The 18,430-nt window shown below is 40.2% G+C and overlaps 1 protein-coding gene across 10 annotated transcripts in view; it reads right to left on the bottom strand.

The window, feature by feature from the left end:
* TBL1XR1 (TBL1X receptor 1) overlaps window positions 1-18,430 on the bottom strand; it is a 242,253-nt gene that overhangs the window by 83,338 nt on the left and 140,485 nt on the right. The window lies entirely within an intron of this gene.

The raw sequence follows: 18,430 nt of genomic DNA on the forward strand, positions 1-18,430 counted from the left end.
GTTTATAAAAGTGAATTCTTTACTGGAGTATTAAAATACCATCTTGGATTAAAAAAAACCCAACTGGCATTGCAACCCTCATGTAAAAAGTACACCCAATGTAGCTTTTTCTTCTTTCTGTGTGGACATATCAATATTTCCTGTTCGTTCATCAGTATATAAAGATAAAGATGATAAAACTGAACAAAAAGCTATAACAATTTACTTTGCCATCATTTTTTCAAAAAAAAAATCTGATATGCCATTTTCTTCTGTGGAAAATGTAAGTACACCCATGGTTCTCCAACCCAAAAGCCCCAAGTAGGCATTTCTTATAACTGTCTATCAGTTTCTGAAATCAACTGGGAGGAAATTTCTCTGTTCCTCTATGCAGGTTAATTTTTTCTGCTACAATATGTGAAGTATGAGGAGTTTCATGCATGCCCAATCACAATCATTTCATAGCATTTGTGGCCATATAGGCTGCATTATGGCTATTAGCTTGATTGAAATCCTTTGACTCCCAGACATTCAACTCATGAGTCAACTAAAAAAATCCACCCAATTCCTTAGGTGTACTCATGAGGAACAACTCTCCAGAGTGCAAATGGGTGATCTCGTGATCTCTCCTTTATCCAGAAAAACTGTACCAGCCAGCATTTTCTGTATGGTTTCCAAAACTACCACAAAGCCATCCCACCTCCTTCAAGGACATCAAATCTGCCATAAATCATCCCTTGGAAGTCACCCAGGTATTGAGCTTTTCCTTAAAAGGAAGTCAGCTGAAGGCTATCAATACACTAAGCAAAATCATGGATTTTTAAAATCTTACCATAATAATGGTGAGTTTCTGTATGGTATAAAAATGAAAACCCTCATAATTTCAATTTCCAATTTATAATCCAGTTAAAATAAAAAAACATGTGTTTATTTTCAAAAATATAGTTTCCAAAACAAAGATATAGTTTTAAAATAAAACTAGCCTTAAAAAATTCATAAAAAGTTCTTTTGGATGACTTTGTTGTCATACTTATGACAATTTTGGGTAACTTTATTGTCATGCTTATATACAATCCAGACATCAACACAGTCATGTTCTCAACTTGGTATGTTGAGTATTGCAGACGCTTTGGACCAGTATCTCTTTCTTAGCCCAACACACCTCACATAGTTGTGGGGAAAAAGAGGAGGAAGGAGTATGATGTATGTTGATTGCCTTGAGTTACTTATGACATCATAAAAGCAGGATAAAAATCTAATGAATGAATGAATGAATGAATGAATGGATAAACAAATTGATTGCAACTGCAAGAAATTCTATTTACTATAAACAAGATATTTATATTAGCCTGATAGACCTGATATACAACAGTTTGTAGGTTTTTACCAAGAATTTCTTAAGTCTTCTATACTGGAGTAGAATTTAGGTAAGCAGAGTATGTGGACCAAACAATCAGCTATCCTAAGAAATAGTAATCAATTTTTCACCATTGAACATAATTTCAACAATATTCACTGTACATAATGTTTTCCATTACTCTATCACAGTGGTTCTCAACCTTTTTAATGCCGTGACCCCCAACCGGTCGTAAGTCAAGGACTACCCAACTGGTCGTAAGTCGAGGACTACCCAACCGATCGTAAGTCGAGGACTTTCCCTGCCCGGGAGCACCGCGCATGCATGGTGCCGCCCCCTGCGCCAGCCGAGGCCTAGCTGGCAAGGGGCAGCGACGGCGCAGGGCGACCACCGGCTGGGCCACCAGCTCAGGCAGGTAAGGCACCCACCGGGCCCCACGCGTGCCAGCAACCTTCCCTGCACCCGCCACTGCCCCGCTAGCCTTACCTTAGCCACTCCCCGTTTGGGGCGGTGGCAGGCAGGCCCAGGCGCTCCTGGGCGGCCACGGCAAGCGGCAGCAACGGCGCAGGGTGACCACCGGCTGGGCCACCAGCTGGCCCAGCCCAGGCAGGTAAGGTACCCTCCGGGCCCCATGCGCGCCAGCAATCCTCCCTGCATCCGCCACTGCCCCGCTAGCCTTACCTTGGCCACCACCAGCCAATAGAATAAAAGGGAGTAGCACAGTTAAAGAAAAGGGGAAAAATGGCGGACAGCCTTGTTTGCCGACCCTCATGAAATGGTCATTCGACCCCAAATGGGGTCGCGACCCACAGGTTGAGAATCGCTGCTCTATCGCCTCTAGCCCACAAGATACACAGAAATTAAAGATGTAAACCAGGATTCAAGATTTATCAAAAACAAATGATAAATGTGTGAATCAGATTTCTAAATATGTGTGCTGCTTTTTTGTTTGCTAAGTAAGAGTGCATACCAACTTAATGTCATCACAATGTTAAGATATTTTCAAAATTATTTAAAGTTTATTACTATTTTATGCATGTATTGTTTTCATGTTGTTATACATCGTTATTATTTATTGAGGTCAACCAGGAACAGTAGGACATAAATATATTAAAACCACAAGCTGTTTATAATTGAATAATGACTTTATATTATTTGGAAAGAACTTTAAGCAATGCAACCCACATGTCTTTTTCATTAGATATTTTATCTGCAAAGATTTAAAAATAAAAGGAAATAGCAAACTATCTCTCCATGTAGTCAACAAGAGTCCAACTCTCTTCAAAGGAATTTTGTTTGTTTTTAATTCCTAGAAGACTCCAGGGAAAGGCTACTTAGGAAGATGTCATAATAAGGAGAAGAAAGTAGAAAGTAAAAATCAGAACACTGTTTTTATTCTTGTTGTTATCATACTTTTACATTCCATTTAGTTAACTGCTCCTAAAATAAGTAACATTATCACCCATTCCATTGGCAGGCTACAATGATAGTGATGAAGGCTGCAACAGCCATGCTTCCTAGTTTCAGAGTTAGTCTGATGATCCCATATGAAACATTTTCTAATTATTTAAATTATGACACCATTTCAACATAAGAAAGTTAACTCTTAAAAAAACAACAACATTAAAACAGCACTTTTTAGGCCAACAATCAAAAGCCCTCAACACCAAAAGTGTGGGTGAGATTTCACAATAGCAATAGACTTATATACCTCTTCATAGTGCTTTATAGCCCTCTCTCTAAATGGTTTACAGAGTCATGATACTGCCCCCAACAATCCGGGTCCCCATTTTACTGACCTCGCAAGGATGGAATGTTGAGTCAACACAAACAACATATTAGATGGAAAAAATATGAAGTTTTGTCAATTTTCGGTAGGTATTGCCAAATTTGATTCTCCTCACTCACAGCCAAAGAAACAAAACAAAACTAGACAACAGGCAAACATGAATATTAAATTTCATTTAAAAATCTCATTATGGGCAATCCTTGTTTGGCAATGACAACTGGGATCAACTCTGTTGCTAAGCAAAATGGTTGCTAAATAGGAAATCATGGCACTGGGACTGTGTTTTTCTTTCCTCACTCCCCAATTTTGGAATGCTCGCCCTTCTGGCATTGGGATCACTGGCTTAAAACTGACAAGATTAATCAGTTTCATACCTTCCACTGTTATTCGTCCCCAACCACTTCCCCACTCTTTGGAATGTTCAATTTCATTGAAGAGAAAGGGATTAAGACAGTAAGCAGGCAGATATGCCAGACTTTGCATAATTCACTCCAGGCTGCCAGCACCAGCACACTGCTTTCAATGTGAATTCCTCACATGCCTGCTCACTCTCTTGTAATCCCTTTTTCTCTACTCTGCAAGGGGGAAGTGAATAAAACAACAGGTCAGGACAATCCTTAATTATTACAATGAGGATCACATCACTGAGGGTCTTACAAAGATCCTTAATGTAAGCACTAGTTTAACTTTGAATGGTGACCAAATGAGGCAGTCAGTAAGTGAGGACTACCTGTACAGTAATTTTGAGGAAAGTGTCTTTCATGGAAATATGTTCAGAAATCTGCCAAATCTACATAGCTTGTGTGTAATTTATCCCTACAGCAGATGATGTCCCACCCTAACTAAAACAGAGTTGGCTTCATTTCAAAAAAGCTAAATCACTGGATTACAATAACCCAAACTTAAATTTTACAGACTTGTCAAGCTTCCTACTAGTATAATTATTTTGTGAAAAAGCTCTTCCAGCACCTGCCAGGAAGGATGCCAAAGAGGCAACTGTTCAGAGAGAAAATAAAACAGGCAATATCTGGGTGTCTCCATTTACAAAGATGCATGGTGTGTGCATTGCTTGTTAGTATTATCTGAGCTAAATGCAAATAAAATCAGTGTGCTTCTTGGTATTTGCTGAATACTAACTAATCTTTGAAAGAAGGAAGGGTGAAATGCAGCAGCCTTCTGAGAAAACACCATAATGGAAGCAAACACAGAGGCAGGAGGTGACACATCAATTTGCTGCCACTGACTCAATGTTCCCCACTTGAAGAATTAAATTAATATGTAATAAAAACCAGGCGTTATCTCCAGATTAAGTTATAAATAATTGGCAAGCATTTTTGCCCATTCTTTAAACATTGAGATTAAGCGACCTAGATATTGCTGGGGTACAGAATAGCTAAACAGGCCTATACAGTCCAATATCTCTACTATTCTCTTCTATTGGAAGATTGTATGATTGAAGGACCATTTTACATTTTGTGTTAATGAAGATAAAAAACATTTAATAATGAAGTATTTGCTTTACACTCTTTCCAATTAAACTTTTAGCTCCTTATGCTCACTGCTCTTCTCTCTCCATTGTACAGCCCATTATACAGATATGGCGAATAACATCACTGCCAATAACAAATGGCAATAAACTCTATTTTTATCAGCTGTATTGGGGCAGGAGAATTGGCATACCCCGTCCTAGATAATATTTTTTTCTTTTAAACCAGTTTTTCTCAAATGGGATTTCATGAGAGGTTGTGGTTGGGGAGGGGAAAAATAACATTTTTAAAACTTCATGGGCTACACAATGCTAGTTGTAGATGTATATTTAAATTCATAATTCCCTGAGATCCAAAAATTATTTCAAGAGTGTTTCAAGCATAACTCCTCACTTAACAAACACAACTGGTCTGGAATTTTGGTTGTAAATGGTTGCAGTCATTAAGCTGGTCACCATATAACCTGATTCAATTTTACAACCATTTTTATGATGTCAGTCACCACAGTTGTTAAATAAATTATGTGGTCATTAAATGAATCACATGATGGTTAAACAAATGTACTATCCCGAATGGATGTTTTCTTTATCATAAACTGGCAAGAAAGGGGTCACAAATCGCAGTCATATAACCCATGGGACACTGCAATTGATTGTAAATGTGATCCAGTTATTATCAAGTGCCCCAAATGGTATCATGTCACGGGGAGGGACACATAACTTTGAGGATGGATCATAACATTTTTTTTAGTTCATTGTAACTTTGAATGGTCTCTAAATGACTGGTCTACTTCTCCCAGTTTAGGGAGCAATAGTGGAAAAGCTGGTGATTAGAATGCACATAAAAATTCCCTTTTTATTTGTTCCTTCAATGGCCAAATCTGATGCCATGTATCTCTGGGGCTGCAAACTTGATCTTTTCACAGGCTTAAGGGCAAAATAAATTTGCAATCTTATATCATTCTATTATTCATTCCTCCATTCATTCATATGTCATTCAATTCTAAATCCAAGACGTGTGAAAAATGAGAATTTTTTCTCAGCTGTTTTGGTGCCATTCTAATAGCATATATCACTTTTGTGAACTCAGCAATATGACATGCAATACTTTGGCTTATGTATGGACTGGATGCCTTATTACCTAAAAATCACATCTTGTCAATAAAGAAAGCAATTCTAAAATTAGCACTAGAAGTAATTTGTCATGTAGCCTTTTAAAAAAAACATCTGTCAAGAGTATCATCAACATTAATCTCTGAATTACTGTTGTGAGGAAATTAATTCATGGAATCAAAAAATAGAAAACATATAAACAACTACCTAGAAGTTTAGATCTGGAAGGAACCTTAAGACAGGGGTCTTCAAACTTGGCCCTTTTATGACTGGTTGAGGAATTCTGAGAGTTAACGTCCACAAGTCATAAAAGGGCCAAGTTTGACCATCCCTATACCTTAAGAGATTTTGGAATTCAAGGTCCATTATGGCAGAGAATCACAAACTTTCTTGGATCACACTGCCCTTAGTAATTTTTTCGTGGAACTTCTAGAAACAAAATGGCTACTCTGATCTAGTATTTTGCACAGTGTCCAACAGATGTCAACTGTTTTGTGTTTTCCTCAAATATTTATATCTTATGGCATCCCTATGAGTTTGCTGTGACAAAGATACTTGGGGAACCTCAGCATCTCTGACAGATGACTATTCTCCTTCTATGACAGCTTGCAGAATCAGGAAATTGCTCCTGAGATCTAGCTTGTGCTTACGTTTTTGTACTTTTAACTCAGTGGTTCCAATCCTGTCCTCTAAAATAACACAGGTACATCCATCCCTTCTGCTATGTCACAAGCCTGAAAATATTTTAAATATTATCATATCTTTACTCAGTCTCTCCTCTATAGAGCATATATATATATAAATGACTTTCCTCAAAGTACCAAGCTACTAATTAAAATAAAAATCACAAAAAGAAAAGAAATATGTTCACGCCACTAGAATAAGGTTTAATTTAATCTGACAGGCAACCTTCGCCCATATGCTTTCAGACTGTTTAGAAATTGTAACAGGAGCAAAGAATTAAAATTCATAGCTTCAATGTTGTTAGCTTAAAATGTCAAAGGGGAAAAAAAAATAAAAGCAGAGAGTTAGCATTAATACTCCATAAGATTATGCAGCAACTAAGAAGTTGTATAGAAGTCAGGTATGTCATACTCATATAATTTCATCACGTTTGAAAATTAATTACTCATCAACAATGTAAGAAAAATTAGAACAACTCAACTTTCCAAAATGAATTAAATTGTTATTTTTATCAAAACCGAAAATGAGGTTTCCACTTTTTCATTGCTGGCAAGAATTCTATGCCTTTAGTATTTGGATGAAGATGAAAAATTAACAGGATCATGCTGTTCCTGGCATGTAGATGCCAGTTCTTACAAGACTTTATTTGCTTATTGTGAAATTTTACAAAGTGCTTTTCAGCCCAGAAGACCAAATAACAGTGATTTATATTTTAAAATTATTGAAAACTAAAAAAGATAAGAAGAGCCAATAGAGCAGATAAAATCTCAATAATTAAAAACAGGAAAATAATAGGAAATTAACTGATCGTATTATATATCTACTTTCCAGGTTTCCAACTAGGAAATACATTATTTCTGACTTTGGCTGCCTTCTGATGGTAATGAGACAGCAAAAATACCAAATAAAGGTAGCATTTGTGTAGAAAAATGGATAATTCAACAGGATTCACAAATTCTTAAGCATCACTGTAAGAGCTAGCTTGAAAACTGGAAAAAAAGGCATCAGTGTTCTAATCATAAAATGTTTAAGTAAATATGTTTGCTACAGTGTTTTACATTCTTCTATGATTGTTTTGTTAATATGCATGTTTTGTTTAGTGGCCATCCAAGCAGCGTGAAAAAAAAAAAAAAGGCTGAAGGACCAGCTGCTGATTTCACTTCTATTCCAGTTTAGTGTGGCTTTTGTTTTATTGGCTTTCATTTGTTTTGCAGGGTTTTGTGCTTTTTACAACACTTTGAGTCATTTGGAAATCTGGCATAAAATGCAGTAAAGAATAAATACATATTACAAATGGGCACGATGCCATAATTTTTATTTCTACTTCTATTTATCATGGACATGGCATAATTTTAATAGCCATAGATATAATATGTAAAGAAATTAAAAACAACACTAAAACAATGATAAGAATAAGTTAAAAATACTAAAGTTATGAATACAGCAACAAAAACTATTAAGTGGCCCAGTCTTCCCTACATTTAATATTATTCAGAACTGCTGGACTTCAGTTCCCATTATCTTTTGGTAAATTGGCTTGGCACTTGAACTGAACTTGAGCATTTGAAGAAAATGAACTAGAACAGTGTTTCTCAATCTTGACAATTTTAAGGCATGTGGACTTCAACTCCCAGAATTCCACAGCCAGCATTGCTGGCTGTGGAATTCTGGGAGTTGAAGTCCACATGCCTTAAAATTGTCACGGTTGAGAAACACTGAACTAGAATGAAACAAATCCTCTATTAATTCCAAAGGGAATAAACGATCATCACCTGAAGTTGAAAAAATGCCAGTTCTATTTCTAGGCTGATATCCTACAGAGATGCCTTATATCAGGGGTGTCAAACTCCCGGCCCGTGGGCCAGTTTCATCATACCGAAACCACGCCCACCCCATTGCTGGCACGAGTTTGACACCCATGCCTTATATCTAGGTTAATGCCCTCTAAAGAGCTACAGGGCTTAATTTGCTCTTTCTATAAGAAACATGCATTACAGAAATATCTGGATATTACTATCTGCCTCAGTTCTGGCGCAGAATTGACAGACTAAGCTTAAAAGAGTAGGAACAGTCGTATTTTTTTTTCACAATACTTTAATTATGCAAGATGACAAAGAGTGCCCTGAATTATATCTCTATTTGGGAAAAACAGGAAGTCATCAATACTGCATCTCAGGTACTCAATACCAATCAATCCTGGATGAAGGGTCTGAAAACATGTTTCACTGGATCAGCATATTAAGGAAGAACACTGCTATGTACAATGCCTACCAGTAAGTTATTCTGGAACAGTAAAGAGGAGACTGTATTATGATCATCTCTATAGACAAGAAGAGGCAGAATTAGAAACTAGTGTAAACTGGTGCTTGTGCCATGGATATCCCTTGAATAGAGGTGGGCATTACAAAAAAACAAACAAACCCACATTTGCCTTACGTCTAGTTTTCATCAAGAAGTAATTTCTCATTAATTATCTCAGATGCCATGCACCTGGTATAGGTAGTCCTCAAAATAGTTCATTTAGGGACCGTTTGAAGTTACAACGGCAAAGAGAAAAAGTGACTCATGACCACTTTTCACACTTTATGACTATTGCAGCATCTTCATGGTCACTTGATCAAAATTCAGATGCTTGGCAACTGACTCATATTTATGTCAGTTGCAGTGTCCCAGGTCATGTGATCATTTTATGACTTTCTGACAAGCAAAGTTAATGGGGAAAGCAGATTCACTCAACAACCATGTTACTAATTTAACAATTAAAGTGATTCACTTAACAACTGTGGCAATAAAAGTCATAAAATTGAGCAAAAATCACTTAACTAACTCGCTTAGCAAAAGAAATTTTGGGTTCAATTGTGGTCATAAGTCAAGGACTAACTGTTTAAATATTAAGAAAATTGAGGTAGCACCAAATCATACTACTGCTTCACCTTTACCTCTACAGAGAAAAATCATATCTAAGATTATAATATAACTTTTCAAATATAAGCTTTTCCATATAAGCTTAATTTACTTCAGGTATTCATTGAATAATTGATTATATGTCATCAAGCCAGTGCGCAGATTGATTTTCTTCAGAATCAGATTGGTTTTCTGGTATTCAAGTCTTTCTGTAAATGAAAGAAAACTCTTTCTGTTTTGAGTGCTTGGAATATTATCATAAAAATACACGCTTATAAACCAACACGGCTTATCTGTGGAGATTTTTTGACCAATTCTGGGTTTACAGAACAAACAACAATTCTGAAATAGAAAAGGAAAGGGAGTTGGAATATGTAACATTCCAATTTTCAAATCCTTTCTAGAAAAACTGTAGAACAATTATTTAAGTGATTCAGTGGCTACTCCTTTCCCTTCCAGAAAAAAGGCTAACACAGTGTAAAACAAATACTACCAAGACATGTAATAATTGCCTTCTGTAAGGTTCTACAGTATTTCAGAGGAATACTCTAAACCTTCTGAAGGTAAAAATAAATTCCCTGTTAAAGGAATAAGCACAGTGAGGCCTCACACAAGAAAAGACCACTGCTTTTGCTTTGCCATCCTTAATTTAAAATATAGTTCCTTTATTATTGTGATCTGAATCCTATTCACTTAATTGTCCCTTTCAGAGAAGAGAGCTGATTACAGTCACTGGAAGCATTCTGACAAAGCATGTTGCTATATAACAATACAAAAGGTTATATCTTTTGGGGAAGATCTTGTTACTACAGGTGCTTCCGTTGCTTTTTAAGCTTACTAATCCTGTATGGGACAAAAGAGAGCAACACATAGAATATGATCTGATAAATTTCTAAAAAAAAATAATGTTTCTAAGAGATCTCTCTTGTCTTGTAAGAACATTTTGAGATTGTTCTAAGAATTTTTTTTCCCTAAGAATCCAGCAGCTATTATCCCAACATATCTGGGATATATTTACTTATCCCTGTAAAATATAAAAAGACAAGAAAAATGTAATAACAACAACAACATGACCCATTTGATTATCATTTCACAGATATTTTCTTACCTAAACAAAGAAACAAAATAGATAAGCAAAAAGATAGTGGAAGTAGGAGTTTTCTGGTAGCATCCCATTGACTTTCCTTGTAGTAAGCAAATACGGAACATTGGAAATGAAGATTATGGCTGACCATGCCAGATTGACAATACTGAAGCAGCCACAACTTTGCCAGATTTCAGTCTCACAGAAGTCATGAACCTTGCATTTTGAATGCATTTTATAAGTTAGCCAGTTTGAGGTAAACTGATTCAATAATTGTTGCTCTATGTATCATGTCTTCCCCCAACCGAAGGTTACAAGCAAACAGACGTAAGAGTTTTAGCAGTATATAGATAATAAACCTTATCTATGAGAAATAATATATAACATACATAGTAAGAAGTTGATGGATGATTACGTCCCTAGTTACACACCATGAGTCTTATGACTTACTGTACTCTCCGTACAGAATCACAAATCTTGTGAGTAGCCTATGAGTGCCTTGAATTCCATGGTAGAAAGCATTAATACCATCCATAAACATACAACAGCTTTTACTTTTAGCATATATGGTCCTAAATATTTTGGGATTAGAATGCTTCTAATCCCCAAATCCTCTCTTCACAGAAAATTTCCAAGATCATTGGTCCTATGCTGTGATAAAACACCATCTTGAAGGTATTTGCTGGCAGGCCTTCTCTGTTATGTCATCTGTACTCTGGCCTTCTCTCCCACTAAAATTTGTGACATGCCTATTGTTTTAGACAGCAATTGACCTTTGACCAGACATTTCCTCCATGGATTTTGGACAAATGGTCCTTTAAAAGAAATCCAGCATTTTAATCCTTTATATTTTAGCCACACAGCATTGCATTTGTGTAGAATAAAATACATAACATGCTGATAACAGACAACTATGGTGGCCATGACATTTTCTATCAGGGAATGTCACCAGTTTTTGAATTAGTAATCGAGAAGAGAAAAAATGTTGGTTTTAATATTTTCATTTAAGGATTTCCAGATGTTAAGAGTGTTTTATTCACTCATTCAATAGGAAAAAAATGAAACATGTACTTTCACAGAAAATCCTGAGTGTATCAATAGAACGCAGGCCAGAGCAGTGATTACTAAAAGCTTCTTAAGAATCAGCAGTGAGTAAAAATTGCCTCCAGACAACTAGACAGAGAGGTGTTACAAATGCTTCCTTTTAAGGTCATTGTGTGATTGACACATCAAACACTTTATGACTAATAACATTTACTGTCTTACCTATAACACGGGATTATCATTCCTATCAACTATAGCAAATAAATAAATGGTTTGGCTAATTCAGTACTGTCTTAACATTCTGCTGCATCCAGGTTTCCAAAAATGTACAACTCCAAAGCAGTTTGATCAAGGATAAAGTAGAAGGATCAAGATATATTTTTGAGACCACTTGACCTGTCTATACAGTATTCCTTGACTTACGACCACAATTGAGCCGGAAATGTTGATAAGTGAGAAATCTGTTAAGTGAGTTTTGCCCCATTTTACGACATTTCTTAAGTCAATCACTCCGGTTCTTAAATTAGCAACACGGTTGTTAAGTGAATCTGGTTTCCCCATACTGACTTTGCTTGTCAGAAGGTTGCAAAATCTGGTCACATGACCCTGGGATATTGCCATCGTCATAAATATGAACCAGCAACCGAATGTAAATCACATGACCACAGGGACGATGCAATAGTCATAAAATGGTCATAAGTCACTTTTTTCAGTGCCGTTGTGACTTCAACAGCCGCTAAACAAACTGTTGTAAGTTATGGACATTTGATCTTTAAAGACTCCCAACAGAAGACTTTTCAAAATCTGAAGATCCCAGGGGACTGAACCCCCAGCCCTTTTCATTCAAAGCTTCACCATTAAGATACAAAGCAGCAGACATTGTTAAAGCATACTTTTTACAAAATCTACATTTACATCTTCTGGTGCATTGTCTGTTAATTCATTTCCCCTGAAAATTTTATGCAAACCAATGCAAAATATATAGGAAGACTAAATTAAGGATCCATTTTTGGAAGAAGCAGATCGTGCAGCAACAATATAACAAACAGCTTGCCATACGAAAATATTGTAAGAGCTCTCTTCAAAAGAAGGTATATTATTGCAAAATCAAATCTGAGTTGGTCACTGGGACCAGAGGTTTACTGTATGTAAATATTATGTATATTATTTATTTTCTGCAACTGTTCCATCGTCAACACTCAATTTCATTCATGCATAAAAACAAACAGATCTGGGTGAGTTTCCCATGCTGTTGCTTTAGACCAACATTTTTTCTCACAATGGCCAATTAAATGCTTCAGGATTCCCATGAGCAGATGTAGAAGCATAGCCTTCCACTCTTCTGTTCGATATTAAAACTATTCAGAATTTAGGAGCATGACGCTCCCAACCCAAAAGTATTGTGAATTTATCCAATTTCCTTTTATAGCTCTCCAAATTGGAGATCAACATTTTTAGTACAGTAAGCCCTCAATTTAACAAATATCAATTTAGCAGACCTTATGCAAGACACATTTTTGCTCACGCATATCCACCATGATGTATATGATATATATACAGATTTAATAAACATTCTGGTTTAATATACTATACACTTAGTAAATAAAATAAATATCAAACTGAAGGTTTGCTCAACTATAATGCACTATTCGTGTTGGTTCTTCAGGGAAATTCTTAAAAGGCCTATATAGTCATTGGAATCATTTAAAGATGTATAGGAACACACTTTTGACCTGACACTATTACACTAATCATCTTCTAGCTATCTATATATTAACAACAGTAGCATTGAAGGGGCGTTGTCTTACCTGAACGCCTTTTCTCAGCAGGATGATGTAGAGTCCAATGGTTGGGTTCTATGACAGTCTTCCCGCCCGACAGACTAGGTCAAAACTTTGGCCACACCTTTCCTCTGGGCGTGACTCCAGTTTTGACTGAGACGAGTTGTTTGTTGAATTTTATATATATATATCAGCCCCTTGTTCGATGCCTGCCTAGACCTAACACCTGGGGGGGCTTGGACTCTACATCATCCTGCTGAGAAAAGGCGTTCAGGTAAGACAACGCCCCTTCTCCAGCAGGATGGCTGTAGAGTCCAATGGTTGGGACATATCAAAGCCCTCATGTCCCCCTGAGAGGGAGTGTCTAGGCCACTGAATCCTGAGCAGATACAACTTGCTGTAGCACTTTTCTACCAAAGACAGCATCCGCTGCGGCAAAGGAGTCTAAACGGTAATGCCTAATGAATACAGAGGGAGAAGACCAAGTTGCGGCCTTGCAAATCTCTTCCACCGATGCTTGTGTGGACCATGCAGCTGATGTGGCTGCGCTGCGTGTTGAATGGGCAGTCACGTGCAGGGGCACTGGTAGTGCCTGAGAGACGTAGGCTTGGGCTATACAGGCTCTGATCCACCTACCTATGGTAGAAGATGACACCTTCTTTCTCATGGTTGATAGTTGGAAGGAAACAAATAATGCTTCCGTCTTACGGAAGGACGAAGTGCGCTTTACGTAGAAACACAACGCTCTACGTACATCCAGCTTGTGCCATCTCTGTTCTAGTCTATGTCTGGGTTTTGGGCAGAAATCAGGAAGAATCAGTTCCTGAGATCTGTGGAAGATGCTGTTTACCTTTGGAATGAATGCAGGGTCTGGTCTAAGAACGACCTTGTCCTTGAAGAAGGTGCAGAGATCCTTCCTCACTGACAGTGCTGCTAGTTCCGAGATTCTTCTCGCTGAAGTAATAGCCACTAGAAAGGCTACCTTTAACGATAGGTGATACAGAGAACATGAGTCAAGAGGCTCAAAGGGTGCTGATGTCAAAGCTTGAAGAACTTTGGGCAAGTTCCATGACGGGTACCTGTGTATAACAGGAGGTTTAGTATTGGCCGCACACTTCAAAAAGGCGCTAATCGCTGGATGTTGCGCCAGAGAGGTTAAGTTGTCACAGGAAAGTACAGTTGAGAGGGCCGATACCTGTCTACGAATAGTGTTGACTGATAGGCCCTTATTAAGTCCTTCCAATAAGTAATCTAGAATATTGGGAATAGATACTGATGTTGGATCTAGGTGAAGTAGGACGCACCACCTGCAAAAACCTTTCCATGTGGCATCGTAGATCCTGTTTGTCGAAGGTCGTCTTGATGCTTGTATGATCGATATCACCCCTGAGGAATAGGATTGTTTGGCTAAACTTTGCCGCTCAAATGCCAAGAGGCTAGTTGTAGCCACTGAGGATCTGGATGTAAAAGTTTGCCCTGACTGAGTATTACTCGGTCCGGGGGAATCCTCCATGGGGGTGATATTGAAAGATCCATGAGGTCGGCAAACCACGGGCGCTGTGGCCAATGTGGAGCAATCAAGATTACTTCTGCACCTTCCAGGATCAACTTGCGTATGGTTGCCGGTATCAACGGTAGCGGTGGAAAGGCGTACAGGAGTTGCCCCGGCCACCGACACCTGAGAGCGTCCGTTCCCTCCGATCCCGGAGTCGGGAATCTGGAGAAGAACCTGGGGAGTTGAGTGTTCTTTGGAGTGGCAAATAGGTCCAGGTGTGGTTGTCCGAACCTTCGGGTGATCTCCTCGAACAGAGCCGGATCCAGGCGCCATTCCGACTGATCCACCCTGGCTCTGCTCAGGGAGTCTGCCTGGGTGTTTGTCTCCCCTGAGATGTGTTCCGCCCTGATGGAACTCACATTTGCTTCTGCCCACTGAGCCAGAGCTGATGCCTCCTGCATTAGTTCCGAGGATCGTGTTCCTCCCTCCTTGTTGACATGGGCCTTGGCCGCTACGTTGTCTGTTAGAACGAGAACGTGTCTTCCCGTTACTATGTGGGAGAATTGACGTAGAGCCAGGTGAATGGCCCGAAGCTCCAGCCAATTGATGTTGTGAGAGAGGTTCTTCTGATCCCACTGGCCCTGCGCTATCTGGGTTCCCAGATGGGCTCCCCATCTGAATAGGCTCGCGTCTGTCGTGAGCGTGATCCGGTTCAGCTCCCTGAATATACTCCCCTTGAGCATCATGGGGGATATCCACCAATTCAGTGATTTCAGTACATATTTTGGTACCAAGACCCTCCTGCTGGAGGTACTGAGGCTCCTCCTCTGATAGGGGAGGAGGAACCACTGCAACTCCCTTGAGTGGAGTCTTGCCCATGGGACAATGCCCATGTAAGATATCATCTTTCCCAGGAGCTTCGAGAGCTGTATCAAAGGTACTCTCTTGTCTTTCTGAATTTGATGAGCCAGCTTGGAGATGCTGCTTCGACGATCCTGGGAAAGATATACCCTGCACCGGGACGAGTCTATCACCGCTCCTAGGTGCTGTAGCTTCCTTGAGGGAGCGAGATGGCTCTTTTCTGCATTGACTGAGAATCCGTGTTCTTGTAGAACGCGGATTGTGGTCTGGAGGTCTAATTTTGCTTGCTCCTGTGAGCTGGATTGAATCAATATGTCGTCCAGATAAAACTGTACACGCACGGCATCAGCCTGAGGTGGGCCGCTATTACTGCTAGGATCTTGGTAAATACCCTTGGGGCTGAGGATAGACTGAAGGGTAGTGCCCTGTATTGATAATGCCGGTGTGCGTAGGTAAATCTGAGGAATTTTCGGTATTTGGGGTGGATGGGAATATGCAGGTACACCTCCGTGAGATCTATTGAGGACAGGAGGTCGCCCTTCCTGACACTGGTTAGGATGGATTTCAGGGACTGCATTTTGAACCTCCTGTAATTTACGTAATAATTCAGGCCCTTTAGGTCCAATATTGCTCTCCACCCTCCTGATGGCTTTGGTATCACAAAGAGGATGGAATAAAATCCTCTTCCTTCCTCTTCCTTTGGTACCCTTTCTATGGCCTGAATTGACAAGAGGTGTGCTATGGCCAAGGTTATCAGCCTTGCCTTGTGTGGCTTTTTGGAGATGGGACATCTGATGAATCGGTTTGGTGGGGGAGAACAAAAGTCTAAGGTCAGGCCATGCCTGATTGTCTCCAAGACCCAGGCGTCGGTAGTGGTCTGCTCGCAGACCTCGATGAAATTCCCTAACCGACCTCCTATGGGAGTGTCCTGTCTGGCGTCACTTGGCGCGTTTAAAAGGTTGGCCTCCAGATCCTCTAAAGGGACGCCTGGACTGAAACTGGCCTCTGGCTCCCCTGTTTGGGCGATCCTGGGAACGATCCTGTCTTGAATAGAAGGATCGTGAGCCTCTAGACCAGTCCCAGGATTGCCCTGATCGAAAGGGCTGTGCCCACTCCCAGGAGTTGCCTGGGCGGAAACTTTGCCTCCGGAATTCCTGACTGCCTCTCCTGTCTAATTTCTTTGATGGATGGACTAGAATTTTCCTTTTGTCCCTACTCTCGTTTACATGTGGATCCAGAATGGATCCAAACAAATGTGACCTACTGTACTTGGACGTCGAAAGACGCCACTTGGCCTTCAGATCTGTCTTCCAATTTTTGAGCCACAGTAATCTGCGAGAGGCTACTGTGGCCGCAATCGATCTTGCCACATACTTGGTTGCGTGAAGTGAGGCGTCCATCATAAATTGTGATGCCGCCAGTATCTTGGCCAAAGTTTGGTGAGATCTGACCTGATCTGGAGGTACAGTGGTTTGTAGCTCGCGCAGCCACATGATACACGCCCTGGCGAAGAATGATGATGAAGTTGCCGCCTTGGCCACCCAGGCTGCGGCCATGTGGGAACGACGGAGGGAGTGCTCAAATTTCTTTTCCTCTGGTTTCAAGGCCTCCGCCATGTCCCCTGGAATCGCAGAAGTAGAGAATAATGAGATCAAGGGACTATCTATTGCAGGGACATCTAACATGCCCGAAAAGGAAGGAGAAACATTGAATAGTTTCCTTTCCACGCTGTTAGGTGCTGGTGGTGTTGCTAGGGAAACCCATTGCTCCTCTACCGTGGTGCGGAAAACCTCAGGAGAAGGAATGTACTTGTCCTGTGGAACTTTCTTGGCAAAGAGAGGATTTGCCTCCTTGCTAGTAGAAGGATTTTCCTCCTGAACTGAGGTCAAATTGACCGTAGAGACTGCCTTTATCAAAAGTGATTTTAGAAGAGCTGGATCAAAGAGGCCAGAGCTTGTTGCCTGCTCAGGAGTGGTCCCCTCATCCTCCGAGAGTGGCATATCAGACATGTCTAGGTCTAGCAATTCTCCTTCTCCTATTTGAGAGGAGGTCTCAGAAATGTTTGTAGCCGGAGCCTTGTTTCGTCCCTTATGGGATGGTTGAAAGGCTACTTGGCCCTTAGAAGCCATAAACTGTGAAAAGGCATCCTGCATGAATGCCTGAAATTGGGCAGACCATATGTCCTCCTGGGTTTTGTCCGTGGACGCAGCCACAATGGGAGTATGGTCTGGTGAAGAGGCAGGTGAGGAGGAGTGGGAGGAGTCCAACTGTTCAGTTTCCCCCAGAGGAGACCAAGTTCTGAGAACTTCCTGGGGAGTAGGTTCTGTGGTAGGGACCCTCAATGGGACAGGGGAAACCATGCTTGTCCCATTGGAACTGGTTTTCTGGGCCCTGGCAAACTGTCTTTCTAGAGCCAAATGTCTCCTCGAGGCCTCTCGCTCAGCTGTTTTAGAGGGTCCCCTTTGGGACAGGTGCTTTGTTTTGGCCTTCTTCCCCCCCCCACTTCAGATTCTGTGGATCTGCGCTTTTGTTGTTGTTGTGGGGGGGGGGTGGCTGGGGAACTTGTGTAGCTGAATACGAGACACTGTCTGCCATTGTGTCCAGGTACCCCGAGTAGGCAATACCCGGAGTGGGGGAAAACACTGACACGCAGATCAAATTGCAGAGTATGGAGGCTGCAAGCCTGGCTCTGAAGGCAAACAATGGCCGGACAGACAGGTACCTTTTTGAAGGGAAAACAGGCCCTGCAAGGCCAGTGACAAAAGGCCACTTTAAAGAACAGCTGGAAGAAATTTACAATTCCTTCGCACTCCTTCACCAAGGCTATTATTGGTAGTATGACAGGTTAACAAG

The sequence above is a fragment of the Crotalus tigris genome, unplaced genomic scaffold (genome assembly GCF_016545835.1).
Source record: "Crotalus tigris isolate CLP2741 ecotype Arizona unplaced genomic scaffold, ASM1654583v1 scf7180000018690.2240587, whole genome shotgun sequence".
Taxonomy (NCBI): Eukaryota; Metazoa; Chordata; class Lepidosauria; order Squamata; family Viperidae; genus Crotalus; species Crotalus tigris.